The 7,157-nt window shown below is 39.9% G+C and overlaps 1 non-coding gene across 1 annotated transcript; it reads left to right on the forward strand.

Annotated features, from left to right (window-relative positions):
* The first annotated feature begins 6,562 nt into the window (after nt 1–6,562).
* Nucleotides 6,563–6,669, forward strand: LOC148876898 (small nucleolar RNA R71). Its single transcript, XR_016106391.1, has one exon. It is a non-coding gene; the product is annotated as a small nucleolar RNA R71 (small nucleolar RNA).
* Nucleotides 6,670–7,157: the final 488 nt, after the last annotated feature.

Consider the following 7,157-nt stretch of genomic DNA (forward strand, 5'->3'; position numbering starts at 1 on the left):
TTGCATCTACCCACAGTCCCTGGGTGTTACAAGGTGGCTTGGCCCAGGGACCACTTAGTGTAAGTGTTGGGCCCATAGAGTCCACCTGATGGGTTTCAGGGGGTGCGTTGTCCATAATAGTATATTCGGCCAGGCCTTATCTTAAAGGGACTTGTAATCCATATATGAGTTGGGTTAGCAACTCCTAATAGGATTAGGAGATGATCCCTTTAAGTCTATAAAAGGAAGAGGGGGCGGCAGCCTTTAGACACACAATCACCAGCAATAGTCTGGTCTTCAGAGCTGAGATCACAGAGGAGAGAATTCTGCACCCTGCAAATTCTCTCTAGCCGCCTCCTTCCTGCAGCCGCTGCCTATAGCAGTTCGATCTCCATTGCTTGGGAGAAATCAAGATCAGATCTTGATTCCAATCTTTTGGAGAAAAGATTGGTAGGAGTTGTATTCACAAGCCATTCAGGTGATTCTTGGGAAGAATCAAGTTCTTAGGAAGGACACCGTTGATTCTGCTCCACCTTGCACTGCACCATCTTCAGTGGGAGCAGATTTTGGTTTCTACCTTGGGCGTGAACACCTCCATTAAGAGATATTGTTTCTCTGTATCATGTATTTTCTCTCTCTCCTTCTTTTGGTTGAGATCTGGTTCAGTTTATGGTTCACTGATGATCCTTGAAAATATGATTTTCTAAATAGGGAATTCGATTCCTAGTTGAAGGGAAAGAAAAATTTTTGAAATTTGTCCCCCTTTATTCCGCAATCTTGGGCGTCCATTTGATGGATTTCCTATCCCTTCATTTCCATCAACAAGTGAGTTCTCATATATTTCCTTGCACTCTTTTACAACCTACACATATAAGGTTATCAATAAGCGAAATGTAAACCTCTGAATGCTCACTCCCTCTAAGAACCAAGGACAAATTAAGAATACCTTCATACTTCTGAGATAATTAAAAGTTTTGAATTTAATCAATAATATAACATCTCTTAAACTTCAAAAGGAACAGAAAACCATAAATTCTTTAAGACCCTCTCTTAATTACGTCAATTGTAATCAACTAACCGCAACCCTGGAATTTCTTCATAAGCTTAAAAAGATGCCATTAACACACAAGGCACAAAAGTCCACTTAACTAGTCCAATAGAATATAGAGGGATAATGCAGTCATTCTACCGAGGAAATTTGTAGATGGTAAAGTTGTTATTACCTCTTTGGCATCCTTTCGTGGTATGCCCTCTTGCAATCTCACAAGCTTCTCTACAACATCAGGCTGCAATCCAGGGTACAAACCGAGAATCAAAACAAGCAAAAAAAGTGCAAATATGTAAGTCCTGATTCAGTGTAATAAAGTATCCTCATGTGGCAATATTTCACAAATATACAAATCACAGAATCCAAATGAGCAAAAAAAAATAGAGTAGTGCAAGTATGGGAGTCCTCATAAGGTTTAATATACTAATCTCATACCACACGTTTTAAGATGACATAAATTACATAGTAACTAGGGCCACACTGAAAATGATAGGATTTAATCTAATTCAAATCAGAATTGAATCATTTGAGTTAGAATTCAGATATCCATCTAACCATAATAGGAAAGTATCAGGATCTGAAAAGGTTGTTAGACAGTTTTGTATGCCCTTAGCTTCAATCAAAATGATGTACTTGAAGGGATAGGAAATCCATCAAATGGACGCCCAAGATTGCGGAATAAAGGGGGGCGAATTTCAAAAATTTTTCTTTCCCTTCAACTGGGAATCGAATTCTCTATTTAGAAAATCATATTTTCAAGGATCATTCTTGAACCAGATCTAAACCAAAAGGAGGAGAGAGAGATAATACATGATACAGAGAAACAATATCTCTCAATGGAGGTGTTCACGCCCAAGGTAGAAACCAAAATCTGCTCCCACTGAAGATGGCGCAGTGCAAGGTGGAGCAGAATCAGCAGTGTCCTTCCTAAGAACTTGATTTTTCCCAAGAATCACCTGGATGGCTTTTGAATACAACTCTTACCAATCTTTTCTACAAAAGATTGGAATCAAGATCTGATCTTGATTTCTCCCAAGCAATGGAGATCGAACTACTATAGGCGGCGGCTGCAGGAAGGAGGTGGCTAGAGAGAATTTGCAGGGTGCAGAATTCTCTCCTCTGTGATCTCAGCTCTGAAGACAAGACTGTTGCTGGTGATTGTGTGTCTAAAAGCTGCCGCCCCCTCTTCCTTTTATAGACTTAAAGGGATCAGCCACTAATCCAATTAGGAGTTGCTAACCCAAATCATATATGGATTAGAAGTACCTTTAAGATAAGGGATAAACATTATCTTATCTGCAGATTAGATCAGGTAGTTCCTAATCTAATTAGGAAGTTTCCAAATCTAAATCTCATTTAGATCTTGGACTCCCTGAGTGGATAGGGTGTGGGCCCAATCCTATCAGCTGATCTTATCTCAGAATTCTCCCCTTAAAGACTAATCAAATTAGCACAATTCGAAATGGGCTTAAGGCTCATTTAGGGTTATGTACTCATTAAACCTTCCAAACTGCTGCCTAATTGGGCTTCCTTGTATGGCATGGGACCCAAACATTGATCTACACATCAGCCACATGGGTTCAGCCCAGCCTTTGTTACAAAGCTTAGCCGAATACACTGTTATGGACAGTGCACCCCGTGAAACCCATCAGATGGGCTCTAATTCAGTTGACCAAACACAACATTCGATCAACACTTATCACCACTCAACTAGGTACGATAGTGTTCCATGTTAAACAATGATAGCATTAATATTTGTGAAAATAGTTAAACCAAAATAACAATAATTGAGATAGCTGCAATTATTGAATTTTGTTCCATCGATTCCTTTAGGTTGAACCATGATAAAATGTTGGTCAAAGGCTGTCATGAACAATTGACCCAAAAAGATATATCAACCTAATTGCTACTTGTACCATTATTCGTGACAATTACGGATCACCGAAATCATGGATAGCAATAGGAAAATCAACATTAATTCAGTTTGTCAAACTAATTAACATCAACATCCAATAAAAATATGCACAAGAATCAATGAATACTTGAATTAGAAAGCAAGAAAAGAATGTAACTACAGAACCTCACAATGACACAATCGAACCTCCCCCTTGAACCAGAAAAAGAAGCTTAGCTACTCAAGATCTGTGCAATCTCCATGCTTTTCTTCTCCATAGGAACTACCTTCTTGAGCTTCTTGGCCTCTTGATGATCTCTTGGATCTTGGAATGAGTGATGCTAGAGCTGGTTTGCCCCCCTCTTTATATAGCCAAAGGAGAGGGCTGTTTTCCAACTCCTTCTAGGAGATCATCTTATCTTTAGGGAGTCTTGATCTTATCTTTTTTGAACTAATCCTATCCTAGCTCTTATCTAATGCCCAACCTTCTTATCCTTATAGGATTACATTCAAAGTTTAGATCTAATAAGACTCTCTCCCTCTTAGGAGATTACATTCGAATTAGGGCTCTAGACTCTTGTATCCGAGTTGGGCTTCTCTGCTATTTGGGCTGTTTCCAGGTTCTTCTGCGAGTTGGGCTTCAGCTGTTAAATGGTCCTGGCTACGACGTTGCTCCAACTTCGGGCCCGGTTTCGTAATTGATGTGGATAGAATCAGTCAAAACCCAAAACATAAAAGTTTTGGGCCTTTCGTTCTTCTTTCTAATGCTTCTTGAATTTCCCAATTCAGAGTCCAGAATTGTGAGTTAGGCCCAGATCACTGACTATCGCCGAAACTGTGCAAAATCACCCGAATTGGCATGTTTCCTTCCAATTGCCTTCTTTATTGTCTTGAATCGAAATACAAGAGTAATGAGTGCATTTAAGTGTTAAAATAATGAAAAAAAATGAAAATTAGGGGACAAAAATAGGGTTCTTTTCCATCTCATCAAATCCCCCCACACTTAAACTTTGCTCGTCCTCGGGCAAGGCAAAAAATCAAGTAACACAAAAGAAACCAACTACTGATTTTCAATATTTCTTTTTCTCTACATGAGGCCTGGTTCATCGCATGCTTTAGTTCAGACTTGGTAACCTTTCCCTTTTCATCTCTTTCTTCCCTTTTTCTTGTCCAATAGTGATCGCAAATCACCATTCCTCATGGTCCCAAGTTAAATCGATAGTCAAGGAGACAAGCCTTCCAGGGCTGAAACTCCTTGGACTGCACGGGTGCTCATTGCTTTTAACAAACCAATTCAGCCAGATGCAATTACTTTTCTTTTAATCAAAACAAGGTGTACTTATTGCCATAAGCTTGCTATGTATCACATCTCCACCACTTAGTGTGAATTCCTAGGATCTGAAGGTGAGAATGGGGTTGGGGTTCTAGGGTGAGTGCATTTTATGCTCCATCTCACCCTTGCTTTCTTTTCAAGATGTGAGTGCATTTTATGCTCCATCTCACACTTGCTTTCATTTCTAGATGTGAGTGCATTTTATGCTCCATCTCACATTAGTCACGATTTTTTTTTTCACAAGAATCACAGGGTTTCACTGCCTGATCCATGAATTCATTGATCGTGGTCTCTATATGCCTAACACAGCAAGTTCTAGAATAATCAATCCATGTTTGACAGATAATTATGTGAAAATCAATCAAACCCTTATGCATCTTGCCTATTAATCGATTAAAATCATGAGGTACCATATGCAGCCAAGAAAGATTCAGTTAGTCATGCTTGCATCCTATCTTATCTATTCAGCCTAAGCACATGATTCTTGATAAGTTGAAATCATTCAAGGATATGCTTCCAGGGAGCAGAACTTTCAAAAAGGTAAGGTATCTCAAATTTTCATCAGATTTCCCTAATCCCCCCACATTTAAGTTATATATTGTCCCCAATGTATGTGATTATGCATAAAGTAGAAGGATTTGGGGGTACTTCCCTGTTTGTCTTGTTGGGTTCCTGCTAAACACAAAAATCAAAACCAAACAAAATAACAAATTAACTAAACATAATGGGTTGCCTCCCAGAAGCGCAATTGTTTAACGTTGTTATGCTCAACGTCCTCCTTTGCTACTTTAACTGTCATGGTTGTAGCTTTCTGTGTGCTCCCCTTCCATCCATCATGGGCGGGTTCAAATTTGGAATAGGAGCCTTAGTATCCAATTGTGCACTCGATTCTAACTCCTCATTCATATCTTTTTCAAAAATTTCCTACATAGTTTGATCAAAAGTGTCAACCGAATAGATTGAATGGTCTTCAATTGGGTACTTCATAGCTTCAAAAATATTAAATTTAACAGTCTCTCCATCACATTTGATGGAGAGGGTACCCTCATCCACATCTATTTTGGTCTTGGCCATTTTCATGAATGGCCGACCTAATAGAAGTGGGGCTGAACTTGTGGCTGTGTCTTCTTCCATCTTCAGGATGTAAAAATCAGTTGGAAAGATCAAATCGTTAATCTGCACTAATACATCCTCAACAATCCCTTCTGGGTATGCATTAGAACGATCAGCCAATTGAATAACAACTCTAGTCTCTTTTAATGGACCTAGTCTCAATGCATAGTAAATCAAGTATGGCATGACTTTAATAGATGCACCTAAGTCCAGCATGGCACACTCGATTCGTTTATTGCCAATCACACAGGGTAGGGTAAACATGCCTGGATCAGCACGATTTTCTAGCAGGGTCCTCTTGATCACGACTGAAACGTTCTCTCCAACTCCTACCTTAATGGGGCTTTTGTTTGAGTCCTGTACCTCCTCTTCTTCTTGTCTTTTTTCCGCCTTTCATGGTGAGGTGGGTTCTAGCTGTAGTTCCTTCCTACTTCTCAGTACCACTGCACTTACATTTTCCTTGGGGTTGACTACCGTTTCTGATGGTAGTTTCCCGGAGCTCTGCGCCTCCAACTTACTAATGGAAGTGGCAAGTTGGCTGATTTGGTTCCCCAAATTCTGAATGCTTGCTCTTGTTTCCTGTTAAAATTGCTGAGTATTAGTAGCTAGAGCCTTAACTATATCTTCTAATGACGTACCTGAATTCGGGGATTGGCCTTGCGCTGTGATGGGTGTTGAAAACTGGGGCTGTCGACTGAAAAAATGGGGCTGATATTGCTGCTGTCCTCCTGGGTTTCCGTAGCTTAGATTTGGATGATCACTCCACACGGGATTGTAATAATTGGAGTAGAGATCATTCTTTCGTTGGGGCTGCCTTGGGAATCCTCCTACGACATTTTCTTGCTGCATCGATCCATCTTGTAATGATGGACACATGTCCGTAGGATGACCATGGATCGAACAGATAGCACACACCCTAGCAGTTTGTAATTGTCCCGCAGCTAGTTGCCTAACCAAAGCAGTTAAGTCAGAAATCTGATTTTCTAAATTTACATGGCTTACCTCATTTGCATGCCTAATGGGACCATCTGTCCTTGCACCGAACTGCTGTGAATTTTCAGCCATGTTGGAAATTAATTCCCTAGCCGCTTCGGGTGTCTTGTTCACTAGAGCTCCTCCACTGGCTGCATCGACCATACTTCTATCCATGGGTTGAAGCCCTTCATAGAAGTATTGGATTAACAATTGTTCAGGAATTTGGTGGTGGGGACAACTAGAAACAAGTTGCTTAAACCTTTCCCAATATTCATATAATGTCTCACCACTAAACTGCCGAACTCCACATATTTCTTTTCTTATATTCGCAGCCCGGGACGCAGGAAAATATTTATCTAAAAATATCCTATTCATTTCATCCCATGTGCATACAGAACCGGGAGGGAGAATATACAACCAATCCTTTGCTTTATCTCTTAATGTAAATGGAAAGGCTATGATTTTTACCTAGTCCTCAGTCATACCGTGGGGTTTCATGCTTGAACAGACGACATGAAATTCCTTTAGATGTTTGTGAGGGTCCTCACCTGGGAAACCATGAAATAGAGGTAATAATTGAATCAAACCAGATTTGAGTTCAAAGGCTACCTCAAGAGTGGGGTACGTGATGCATAAAGGCTGTTGGTTCATAATTGGTGCAGCCAATTGTTAGACAGTTTTGTATGCCCTTAGCTTCAATCAAAATTGATGTACTTTATGAGTTTATTGTAAATGAATAAAAGTGCATATTTGATTCATGTTCCCTTGGTATGTTTCTGTGTAATACCCTTAAACTGGATACTTATTGAGACTCG

The sequence above is a fragment of the Nelumbo lutea genome, chromosome 1 (genome assembly GCF_056320005.1).
Source record: "Nelumbo lutea isolate HS-2025 chromosome 1, American lotus-T2T, whole genome shotgun sequence".
NCBI lineage: Eukaryota > Viridiplantae > Streptophyta > Magnoliopsida > Proteales > Nelumbonaceae > Nelumbo > Nelumbo lutea.